Source organism: Pelophylax lessonae (assembly GCF_965119305.1).
Source record: "Pelophylax lessonae genome assembly, chromosome: 2".
In the NCBI taxonomy this organism is placed as follows: domain Eukaryota; kingdom Metazoa; phylum Chordata; class Amphibia; order Anura; family Ranidae; genus Pelophylax; species Pelophylax lessonae.
The window spans coordinates 492,961,541-492,973,641 of record NC_138769.1 but is presented as its reverse complement, the minus strand read 5'-3'; the positions used below and the strand labels follow the sequence as shown (position 1 = coordinate 492,973,641).

Here is a 12,101-nt window from a genome sequence, read left to right as displayed (position 1 = left end):
CTTTCGGATGCCTTGGCTTAGGACATAACGAAGGCAACACAATGTCTTCATTTAAGTGGAACCCCGAAACGAACTTTGGAAGGAATGACTGACAGGGACGAAGCACCACTTTGTCCCTGTGAACCACCAGGTAAGGTGACCAACAGGAGAACGCAGCCAGCTCCAAGATCCTGCGTGCAGAAGACTCACATAGAAGGGGGTCTTTGCGCGGCTTGGGAATAAGTACAATTAAAGCCTCCGTCATAGAGGGTGGCAGACGTCCTTCCTTCAGGGCACAAGTAAATACTGTCAATAAATGAGGGACCAGCAACTCCCTATAATGCAAGTACCATTCAATGGGAAAACCATCCAGGCCAGGTGTCTTATTATGCGCAAACGTGGCAAGGGCCGCATCTATCTCATCCTCAGTCAAGGGTGAATCTAAATAGTGTGATTGGTCAACAGACAAAGTAGGCAAGGTGATGTTGACCGCCAAGAGGCGTGATTTTGCGGGGTGGGGTCATCAGTGTATTGACGTTCAGCCGCGTGCAATGCCTGCTCAGCATCAACCAATTTAGTTTGCCAAGCCTTCTTGGCATTGCCAATGGCAGAAGAGAAAGTACCCTGCATAGTTGCCTTAAAGGCATCCCAGGTCATCAGTTCAGAACCAGCTTGCCCATTGAGTGTCCAGTAGGAATTCATCTTCGCTAGTCCCTGATCGGTCACCGCGGGGTCAGCCAGCCACAAAGGGCTTAGCCTCCAAAGTTTATAATTAGGGAAGAACCCCAAAGCGATGTCCACCAACAAAGGGGAGTGATCAGACACTGCACGAGGGAGATATCTGATCCCCGAGAGGAGACCCAGCAGTTCCCGGGGAAGCAAGCAGAGGTCAATCCGGGACAGGGTGCGTGCTAGAATAACAAGAATATTCAGTAATCCCCCCATGTTTTCACCTCCAGGCGTCCAGGAGATCCAGTTTGTCCAAATAGGAGCTTAAGGGAGTATGGGGGGAAGAGACATTGCCAGACCTATCAAGAACATTGTCGAGGACTGTATTAAAGTCACCCGCTATAATAAGAGGGCCCTCGGCCATTTCCAAAACCAAACCCAAGACACTGTCAAAGAATGATTTAGTAAACGGCGGAGGGACGTAGACATTGACCAGAGTATAAGGTTTACCCAGGAATTCAAAAATAAGGATAATGAAGCACCCAAAAGGGTCCGTTTTGAGAAGTTTAATGGTAATAGGGGCCGATTTAGCAATCAGAATCGAGGTGCCACGGGCATAGGAGGAGTACGTGGAGTGCAGTGCGTACCCCACATGCGCCCTTTTAAGGGCCATCACCCTGGACCCCTGGAGGTGTGTTTCCTGCAGCAGGACAATGTGTGGGTTATGTCGCTTCAAATATTCAAACACCAAAGAGCGCTTCACCTTAGAGTTGAGCCCCCTGACGTTCCAAGAGATTATACGAAGAGTAGACATAATATGCGGGAAAAAAAAAAAATCGGCATTGGCGGCCGGGAGGTCCCCAGAAAAGGAGGCAACTCCACAATCGCCAAGACGGCACATCTAGACTAGCAATATCAGCAAGAGGTAATATGCATGAAAAATAAAACCAACAATAGGAATAGTGATAATGACAAGAATACCATGGCAAAAATGAAAATTATCGCACAAAGGAGCGAAAGAAACATAATATGGGAGTCCCGGGAGACATGGCAGAACCAGAGAGACAAGAAAAAGAAAAAAACAGAATTCCTCAGAGGATGAGGAAAGCAACAACAGTAAAATTCTCCTCCCACCCTAACCCACCCGGCCCTCAGGACCCAACAGTTGAAAGCTTTAAATCCCATAACAGGTGAAAAACACGGTTCAGGGAAACGTGGATCTGCTCGTCCTGTAGCAGACAAAATGCAGTAGAAACAGAGGAAGAGAAAGGGAGAACACCCATCCCAAAAATGCCCTTCTAGAAAAAAAAATATGCATGGAAAAAATCCCCCTGGTCAAGAGGATACCCGACTTCCAGAAAAATGGGCAGTAAGGACCATAAAAACACCTTGAGGTAGAGGCATAACCTAGCAGCAGGGTCAGCAAATCATGGTGTCAGTCATCTAGGAGACCGTCAATCCTGTCGAGGAGGTGATCTGCGACCCAATGAGTCCACCCACTGTGCAGCATCTTGAGGATGGTGGAAAAAGTGAGCTTTGCCTTGATAGATGATCCGCAGGCGAGCAGGATAAAGCATACTATATGGCAATTGTAAGTCCCTCAGCCGTCTCTTGACTGCCAGAAAGGAGGCCCGCTGCTTCTGGGTAGCAGCAGAAAAATCCAGGAAGATGGAGATGACATCATTATTATAGAGGACACAACCCTTGTCCCTGGAGGCCCGAAGCACAGCCTCCCTGTCACAAAAGTGCAGAAGCTTGATGAGAAGAGGACGGGGCGGCGCCCCTGGTGGCAGGGGGCGCAACGGCACTCTATGCGCCCGTTCAATAGCAAATAAAGAGGAGAAAACTGCAGTCCCAAAGGTGTCAATGAGCCACTTTTCCATAAATGATTCAAGAGCCTTGCCCTTCGATCCCTCAGGGAACCCCAGGAAGCGCAAATTATTGTGTCGGAGGTGATCCTCCATATCTGTAAGCTTGTCAGTAGTAACAGTATGTCCTCTCTGCAAGTCAGACACAGCGGCCTGCAAAGGGCGGTGTGCATCCTCCATATCACTGATACCTTGCTCAGCATCCCCCACCCTGTGGCGGAGGTTATGGACATCCTGCTTTAAAAAGGACAAGTCCATCCTCACAGAATCGATCTGTGTAGTAAGGGAGGCCTAACAGCGCTGGATGGCGCCCATGATGGCAGACAGGGTAGGTTCGGGCCTATCAACAGAGGGATCCGGTTCTGATGGGGTGGGGGATCCCAGGGAGGAGAAAAATCAGAGTTAGAACTTACCGGTAACTCTGTTTCCAGGAGTCTTCCAGGACAGCCCTTGAGAGATGGAGCTCCTCCTACCAGACCGGAAACACATTGCCATCAGCTCTTTAAAAGGCGGTCCCTCAGGCACCTGGTCAGTTTTATCCAAGAACCGAAGGACAGAGCTGAAAAACAGTTAAAACACAGTACGGAACAGTACATCAATTCATTTTATCAATGTAGAAGCAAAAGGGTGGGAACCTGCTGTCCTGGAAGACTCCTGGAAACAGAGTTACCGGTAAGTTCAAACTCTGATTTTTCCCCAGTCGTCTTCCAGGACAGCCCTTGAGAGGATTAACAAGTACTCACCCAGTTCCTTTTAGGGGGGGGACCACTGCTTGGAGGACTTTCCTTCCAAACACCTGATCCTGGCTACCCAAAACATCCAGACGATAGTGTCGGACGAATGTTGACATGCTTGACCACGTTGCGGCCTTGCAAATCTGCTCAGGGGTAGCACCGGCTCTTTCTGCCCAAGATGTGGCTAATGCCCTTGTGGAGTGTGCCTTGAGTCCCTCTGGAGGGTCTAGGTGCAAGATTTTGTATCCCTCTGAGTTAGCCATCTTGATCCATCTGGCTATGGTCCCTTTGGAAGCCTGCTTCCCCTTGCGTTTTCCTGAGAACAGGATAAACAGGGACTCAGATGTTCTGAAGCCCTTTGTGGCTTCTAAGTAGGCAATAAGGCACCTTCTGACATTCAAATGGTGTAGTTGTTCTTCCTTGTCATTGGATGGCCTATTGCAGAAGGAGGGTAGTATTATGTCCTGGCTTCTGTGAAAGGTAGAGGCGACCTTGGGTATAAACGTTTGGTCGGTCCTGAGTATGACCCTATCCTCAAGAATCTGTATGAAGGGTTCTCTAACAGAAAGGGCTTGTAGTTCGCTAACTGCGAGCGGAGGTTATAGCGATAAGAAAGACTGTCTTCAGGGTAATCGATCTTAAGGAAGCCTCTGATAATGGCTCAAAGGGTTCCCTAATAAGCGCCCTTAATACGATAGATAAGTCCCAAGTCGGAAATTTACGAGGTACTGGTCTAAGTCTAGAGATTGCTTTGCAGAATCTGCTAATGAGGGGATCCTGATGTAAGGAAGTTTGTAAATAAACTGATAGGGCAGCAATCTGTACCTTAATAGTGCTTAAGGACAGGCCCTTGTCGATACCTTCCTGTAGAAATTCTAGAATTGTAGGCGAGTCCGACTCTCCTTTTTTGGATTGCGCCAGCCACAAGTTAAACCTCCTCCAGACCTTCTGGTAAATAGCTCTTGTGACTGGCTTTCGGCTCTGTAGCAAGGTTTTGATCACCTTGTCAGAGAGCACTCTAGATCTTAAGATGTCCGATTCAGATGCCAGGCTGCCAAGTTTAGCATGGCTGGCCTGGGATGAAGTACTGGTCCCTGCGACAGCAGGTTCCGGTTGAAGGGTAACATCCAGGGTTGTTGATCTGTCAGGGATAATAGTAGTGAAAACCAAGCCCTCTTCGGCCAGAATGACGCAATCAGGATTAACGTAGTGTGTTCTGTCCTGAATTTTGGTAGGACCCTTGGGATTAGAAAAAGAGGGGGGAAGGCGTAGCATAGTCTGAAAGTCCATGCGGTCTGAAACGCATCTACTGCCATCGGCTGATCTCGAGGATTGAGCAAGCAAAAATCTGGTAGTTTGGTGTTCGCTTTGTTGGCGAATAAGTCGATCTCTGGATAACCCCATCTGGATGTTATCTGTGAGAAGACTCCAGGGTCTAAGGACCACTCCTCTTGTGAGATCAGTTGTCTGCTCAAAAAGTCCGCAAGGTTGTTCTGAGTACTCTTGAGGTGTACTGCTGAGAGGGACTCCAAATTCTTCTCTGCCCAGAGAATGATTTCCTGTGCTACCTTCATTAAGGTGGGACTTCTGGTCCCTCCCTGCTTGTTTAGGTATGCCACGGAAGTTATGTTGTCCAACCTTACTTGTACGTGCTGGCCTTTGAGTTGCTCCTGGAAGGCTGCGATTCCCCTCTCTATGGCCTTCAATTCCTTGAAATTGGACGAATTGTGTCTCTCTGAAGAAGACCAGACTCCTTGTGTCCACTGACTCCCTAGATGGGCTCCCCATCCCCGGCTGCTGGCATCCGTTGTTAGGATGCATGAAATCTGAACTGTTCATGACAGTCCCTTGTTTAGGTTGGTATGGTTTCTCCACCACCATAGCTCTTGTTTTACTCCTACTGGGAGAAGGACCTTGTCTTCTAGGTCTCTGTTCCCGAGGTTCTGTAGGAGGAAGGCTTGAAGTGGCCTCTGATGGAATCTGGCCCACCCAACTGCTGGGATGGAAGCTGTCATGAGCCCAAGTACTGACATAATCTCTCTTATTGAGTTTGGAAGGTTGGTCTGCAGTTCTGCTGTTCTTTGATCTATGCGCCTGATCTTCTCCTCTGGAAGTATCATTACCTGCTCTTTTGAGCGGATGATATATCCCAGGAACACTATCTCCTGTGAAGGTATGAGATTTGATTTTTCGATATTGATAATCCATCCTAGATGGGTAAGCCAATCCTGAGCCACTACTAGATCCTTGATCAGTTTTTCCTTGGTGGGAGCCATGAACAGCAGGTCGTCTAGATAAGGGATTATGGTTATGGCCCTCAGTCTTAGCGGAGCCAGAGCCTCTGCTAGGATTTTTGAAAAAATCCTTGGAGACGACGAGAGTCCGAACGGAAGAGCTCTGCTTTGAAAATGGTGGATTTTTTCTCCGATCTTTATTGCTATGCGTAGATGCTTCTGGGATCCCTCCCTTATGGGGATGTGGAGATAGGCATCTTTTAGGTCCATAGTTGCCATAAAACAATCCCTTTGGAGCAAATTCCTTACAGAGTAAATTGACTCCATGCGGAATTTTTTGTACCTTATCGCCGCGTTCAGAGGCTACAGGTTCAATATCAAGCGGAATTTTCCTGAGGGTTTCTGCACTAGGAACACATGCGAATAGAAACCCTTTTCTTCCTCTTGCTTTGGTACAGGAATTAAGACCCTCTGGTCTACCATTTCTCCTATAAGTAGTGGCAGGGCCTGTGCCTTTGCCGGGTCTCTGGGTAGTTTGGTAATTGTCAATCTCGAGGGGGGAATTTTGCTGAATTCCAACGCATAACCCTTCTCGATGACTCCCCTGACAAAACTGTTGGAGGTTAGTTTTAGCCATTGGGGGAGGAATCTCTCCAACCTCCCTCCCACCTGGCCTCCAGCGTCACTGGGTCTTGGGATTTTGGCCAGGAGGGTTAAAGAGCACATTTGCCCTCGGTTTTCCCTTCTGCCCTGTCCAATGCTTCTTCGGTCTTCCCGTATCCGGGCGACCTGTCTTCCCTGGCTTGTCCCCTATAGGGACGAAAAGTCTTCCTGAAAAAAACTCTCTTCTTGAACGGAAAGGTCTTCTTTCTATCTGCCGTCCGTTCTAATGCTTCGTCCAATTGTGGGCCAAAAAGGAATTTTCCTGAAAAGGGGACGCTGCATAATCGCAGTTTTGAGGCTGTGTCTCCAGACCAGGTTTTGAGCCATAGTGCTCTTCTGGCTGAGACAGAAAGTGCCGCCGATCTGGCTGACAACTTTACTGCTTCAGTTGAAGCATCCGAAATAAAGCCTACTGCTTTAAAAAGCATAGGGAAGGATTTTAGCAGCTCTTCTCTCGGGGTACCTGCCATTAGGTGCTCCTGTAGCTGTTTTAGCCAAAATTCAAAATTTCTTGCCACACAAGTTGTAGCTAAGGCTGGTCTTGAATTGGCCAAAGCCGTGTCCCATGAACGCTTCAAGATGACATCGCTTCTTTTGTCCATGGGATCCCCTAGGTGTCCCATGTCTTCAAAGGCCAAGTCCGAATGCTTGGAAACCTTAGCCAAGGGAGCATCCAACTTTGGTGACTGGTTCCATACTGATTCCTCGTCGTCATCAAAGGGGAATCTTCTCTTCAAGGAACCTGAAAAGAATGGTCTCTTTTCAGGTTCTGACCACTCTTTCAGTACAAAATCCGACATAATCTTATGTACTGGGAATACCCTAGCCTTCTTTTTGTGCAGGCCCTGGTACATTCTATCGTGTCTAGATAAAGGGGTCTCCTCTTCCTTTATTTCCAGTGTATCATAAATGGCTCCCAAAAGGTCATCGACTTCCTCTATGGAGAGCCTGTATCCGGTGGGTCTGACGGCCTCTCCCTGTCCTTCTTCCTGCCCAGAACCTGACTGGGAGGAGTCGGGGTCCGTGACCCTAGAGGGGTCTTCCCTGCTCATTACTGGTTCCCCTGATCCTGAAGCTACGGGAGTAGGCGGGGAGGAAGGTCCTGGTGGGGTAGGGGGAGGTATTTGTACATCTGCGATTAGTTTCCTGAAGGACGCAAAGGTAGATTGTACCTCGTCCTTAAATGAGGAGAGAAACTTTGAAAAAGGTGAATCCTCCTCAGCTTTTAATACAGCCGAGATGCATGATGGGCATAGGGTCTTGGAATAATTGGAGGAAAGTTTTGTGGCACAGGAGGGGCACTTTTTCCTTTCCGTTTTAGAAGTTCCTTTGGAGGGTTCCTTCTAAGAAAGGGGTACATAGGCAGGGAATTGATTCACATGATATTCAACAATAAGAGAAAAAAAAAACATTTTTTTTTTTTTAAATAAAAAAGCCCTCTCTGTGCCTCTCTCACTAAAAAGTCCCTTAAGGACTCTTCAGTGCTTTACCCCCTTTTCACCCCCACTATGCTGCATAGCAATCACAGGAATGAGATACTGGCAGGTGCCAGCCTACCTGTGCTGAGCCAGTGTTCGCTTCCCCTGCGGTGAGTGGAGCCTCCATTCTGTCAGGGACCTCCGTGGGATCGCTGCTGCAGTCGGCATTTTCTTGCAGGCTTCTCCCTTCCTTTAACACTGGCTCCGGCCCTCCCCTTCCTCTCTGCGTCCGGAGGCCGGAACCATGACCTCCGGCGCACAGCGATGACGTCACCGCCGCCGGAAGTGACGCCCCGCGTCTTCCGGTTTATGATTGTATACAACGAGGCCGCCGAGCGGCCCCGCCGCATCCACCGCTGGTGTGCGGTCATCGCTGCCCTCTCCCTCACTGGGCCCTGGAGAGAGGGGGGACGGGGAACTCCAACGTCTGTGCAGGGAACCCGAGGCCATGCTGCTCCGCTTGAAAAAATCCTGTAAGGTGAGGGTCCCAGGCTGCTGCGGTGTCTTCCCAGACAGTCCTGAGAAATGGAGCTCATCCAGCCCTCTAAGGTGGTTCCTCCTGGCAACATGTCTCCTCGGAGTGAGGAAACACAAAAAACTGACCAGGTGCCTGAGGGACCGCCTTTTAAAGAGCTGATGGCAATGTGTTTCCGGTCTGGTAGGAGGAGCTCCATCTCTCAAGGGCTGTCCTGGAAGACGACTGGGGAAAGAAAGTTACTCACAGCTGCTGGCGGCAGAGAGGATCCGGGGGAGGCATCATTCCCAGCAACACACTCCGGAGCGGTTTGTAGATGCTGCTCTGAGGAGCACGCAGCCGGAGGCCCCACGCTCCGTGACAAGCTGGACCAGGGTGGCCAATTTTGACCATATCCGCGGGTGCTCCGAGGGACCAGGAGGAGAAGGGTGTCCGTACCAGGTGAGTATGAGGTCGGGTTCCACAAGGATCACTGTAGGATCAGGGCATGCAGGACGGAGCTCCGGAGCCACGCTGCTTTCACATCCGGTAGCCGGCCACGCCCCCTTTATACCATATTTTAAATAAATGGAATAATTTTAACTTATAACCTGGCCCTTGTCTGCCCCACTCTTGTGATAACGAGTGACTGTGTGAGCTGAATGACCGCTGTGAGAGGAGAGGAAGCAGAGCTGGCTTGGCATCCCTAAGACGAATTGCTTACTATCAGCTGATAGGCAGTGGAAGGAAGATCGTTATGCTGCTTATCTCATTATCATGCTGGCTGAGAGTTTGGAGCTTGTGAGTGTTCATTGCATGGGGGAAGCAGGGAGCTTCTGTGTATCAGCATTTTCACCAGTTTTATCCATCTCCTACCACGGGTGTTGCCCTTCCCCTCTGGCTATGCTATGTATATTTGATTGTAGCAGAATCACACTATGATGCTCTTCTTATGTTTTTTCATGCTTTACGAGTGACAGACTGCTGGAGGATCCTTTTACCTGTATGGGTCTCTGCATAATACTTATGTACACTGCTGAAGGATTTATACAACTTTTTATTGTGAACAGTTTAAAAGCTAAGTGAAATTTTCTCTGGGCACTGCAGATGCTTTTACCTTTTACACCCCTGGAATATGTACAGCAGAGAGGGCTGGAACAAGGCGTTCTGCCCACCTTAGAATGCCGACCACTTCTTTGGCCGCTAGGGCACTTTTGGTGCCCTATTGGTGATTGATATATGCCACAGCCGTGGCGTTGTCCAAATGAATCCTTACCGGACACCCCTGCAGATGATCCGTCCACTGGGTCAGGCAAAGCCTGATCGCTCGAATTTCCAGGATGTTGATCGGCAGACTGGACTCCTCCCGAGACCAGAACCCTTAGGCTGATTTCATACCAGGACATCTCCAAACCTGGACAGGCTGTCGTACGTGGTAACCACTGTCCAGAAGAGGGAAGAAAGGAGAAAAGACTTTCCTTGTCGAAGCACCGGGGAGCAGAGCCACCAAAGCAGAGATCCTCTCGCACCCCGACTCAACAGGATCTTTTTGTCCAGGGACTGTGGATTCTTGTCCCATTTGGATAGAATCTCCTTTTGCAGAAGTCTGCAATGTAACTGAGTGAATGGAACCGCCTCAAAGGTGGAAATCATCAGGCCCAGCACCTGCATGCAAGTTTTGAGAGAAGACAGGCGATTGGAAAACAGGAGTCGAATCGCATGCTGCAACTGAAAGAGTTTTCATTTCTGGGAGAAACACTGGGCTGCGGCTAAATCCAGAATCAATCCCAGGAAGTCCAATTTGTTTGACGGGGTCAAGGTTGACTTTTGAAAATTCAGAGTCCAGCCAAACTCCTGCAGAGTTTGCACTGTGATGTCCAGATTCTCCTTCAGGACAGACGAAGATTCCGCCCTCAGAAGAAGATCGTCCAGGTACCCCAGTACCGAAATCCCCCGCGGTCTGAGTAAGGCTAACACCGGGGCCAACACTTTTGTAAACACCCGAGGAGATAAGGCGAGATCAAAGGTTAAAGCCACAAATTGATAATGCTCCTTGCCTATGGCAAAATGAAGAAAACGCTGATGCCCGATGTAGATTGGAATATGAAGGTAAGCGTCCTTGATATTGATGGAGGCCAGAAAGTCCCTTTGATGAAGGGAAGGCACACATTTATGAACCAGCACAAAGTGGTTCAGGGCCTTGAGATCCAGGATTGGGCGAACCTTCTCCTCCTTCCTGGGGACCGTAAAGAGGTTTGAGTAAAACACCTGAAAACGTTCCGACTCTGGAACTGGTACTATGACACCTTGTGACAACAAATTCTGCACCACCATCCCAGAAGGCCTTGAAGCCGATCCGAGAATAGACGCAGATTGGAAGGGAAGAACCTTGCCGGGGGCAAGGATCGAAACTTGATCTTGTAACCAGACCAAATCAACTCTAGTACCCATTTGTCTTGGATGAACGAGGTCCATGGGTCCGGAAAGAAATTAAGACGTCCCCCCACCCTTAGTACAGGTAAGGCATCCCTTCAGGCGGAGGAGGGCTTATCAGCGAGACCAGAGAAGCCTGTCTTGGACTTGCAATCCCAGGGTCTCTTGGAACCCCCTGTGAAGGGGCTGGAGGATTTAGAACCCTTGTCCTGCGACCCTGCAGCATGAAAGGGCCCGCTTGGGAGCCAAAAAGACAGGGCCACGTTTGCGGCGAGGCTCTCTGTTTTTAGTAACCTGTGAAAGCAGGGTGCTCTTGCCCCCTGTGAGACCCTTTATGATCTCTTCCATGGAGGCTCCGAACAAGCGGTCCCCCCACAAAGGGGAGATCTGTCGGCACCTTTTTTGGAGGCCTGGTCCGCAGACCAACATTTCAACCAGATCATACGGCGCAATGGCACAGCTGTCACCAACGCCCTGCAGGCTAACGGGGCTGCATCCATAGAGGCATCACAAATATAAAGCAACCCCTGTATTAACTGGTCTGCCATTTCATGAGGGCGATGACCCTTTTTCAAATCCTGGCGTAAAATCTTCGTCCACTCCATCAAGGTCTGGGAGACCAAGGCAATGGCAAACACTGGCCTCAGGATTGAACCTGCCACGGTAAAAAGATGGTGGACCAAGGATTCAGCCTTCCTACCTGCAGGGTCCTTAAAGGATGGAGCGTCCTCTACTGGTAATTACTTGACTTTATTTAGCATAGAAACCTGAGAATCCACCACCGACAATTTCTTTAGGAGGGACTCCTCAAAAGGATATCTCCTGGTGAAACGCTTAGGTATTCCAGCCATGCGCTTCGGGGACTCCCACTGGCTAGAGACAATCTCGTCGAAATAGGTAGGAAAGGGGAACACCTTAGTCACTCTGGGTGGCCTGCGGGTGCCAAATTGCACCGGTACGGCCGACGCAGCATCCGTTGCGTCCTCCATTTTTAAAGTCTCCCGCACTGATACAATCAGTGCATCTACAAGCGCTTTTTTCTTGCACAGAAGTAGTGGAACAGGAATCATCCTCACTATCAGAGCACTCGAGGTGCGTAGACGCAGACCCCTTGGGGTGAGGCGCATCTGCTGCGGCTAAATCAGCCTCAGAATCTGAGGAGGCAGAGGAGACAGGCGAAGGTGGGGGGCGCTTTTTACCAGGTTTCTTTTGTAAGACCATGTCCACTTTAGATACCAGAGACCGCAGGACCGCAGTCATGGCCGCTATAGCAGAATGGGACCCCGATTACCTCTTCCCCCCCCCCCCCTCTGAGAGTGGGTCAGACGGTGAGATATGTTCTACAGGCTCCAGGGCACCCTGGGGACGCAGTAAGAAAAAAAACAGTGTAAATTTTCAATGGGCTGTGAAAAAAACCTCCACCACTGATTCCCGTGGTACTACAGGTCCCAGCAATAATGCAATAGAGGAACAGGCAGGGAGATACCGCCCCAGGACTCACCACCAAACGTGTCTCAGCAAGAAGCAGGGAGAGAGGGGAAAGAGCGGCAACAGCTTGCAGTGCGCCAATCCGAGAGGAAGAGGAAACA

At 49.6% G+C, this 12,101-nt stretch overlaps 1 protein-coding gene across 2 annotated transcripts in view; it reads right to left on the bottom strand.

Moving 5' to 3' along the window:
• Positions 1–12,101, bottom strand: part of DZIP1 (DAZ interacting zinc finger protein 1) — a 143,699-nt gene that overhangs the window by 90,829 nt on the left and 40,769 nt on the right. The gene's annotated exons all lie outside the window — the stretch shown is intronic.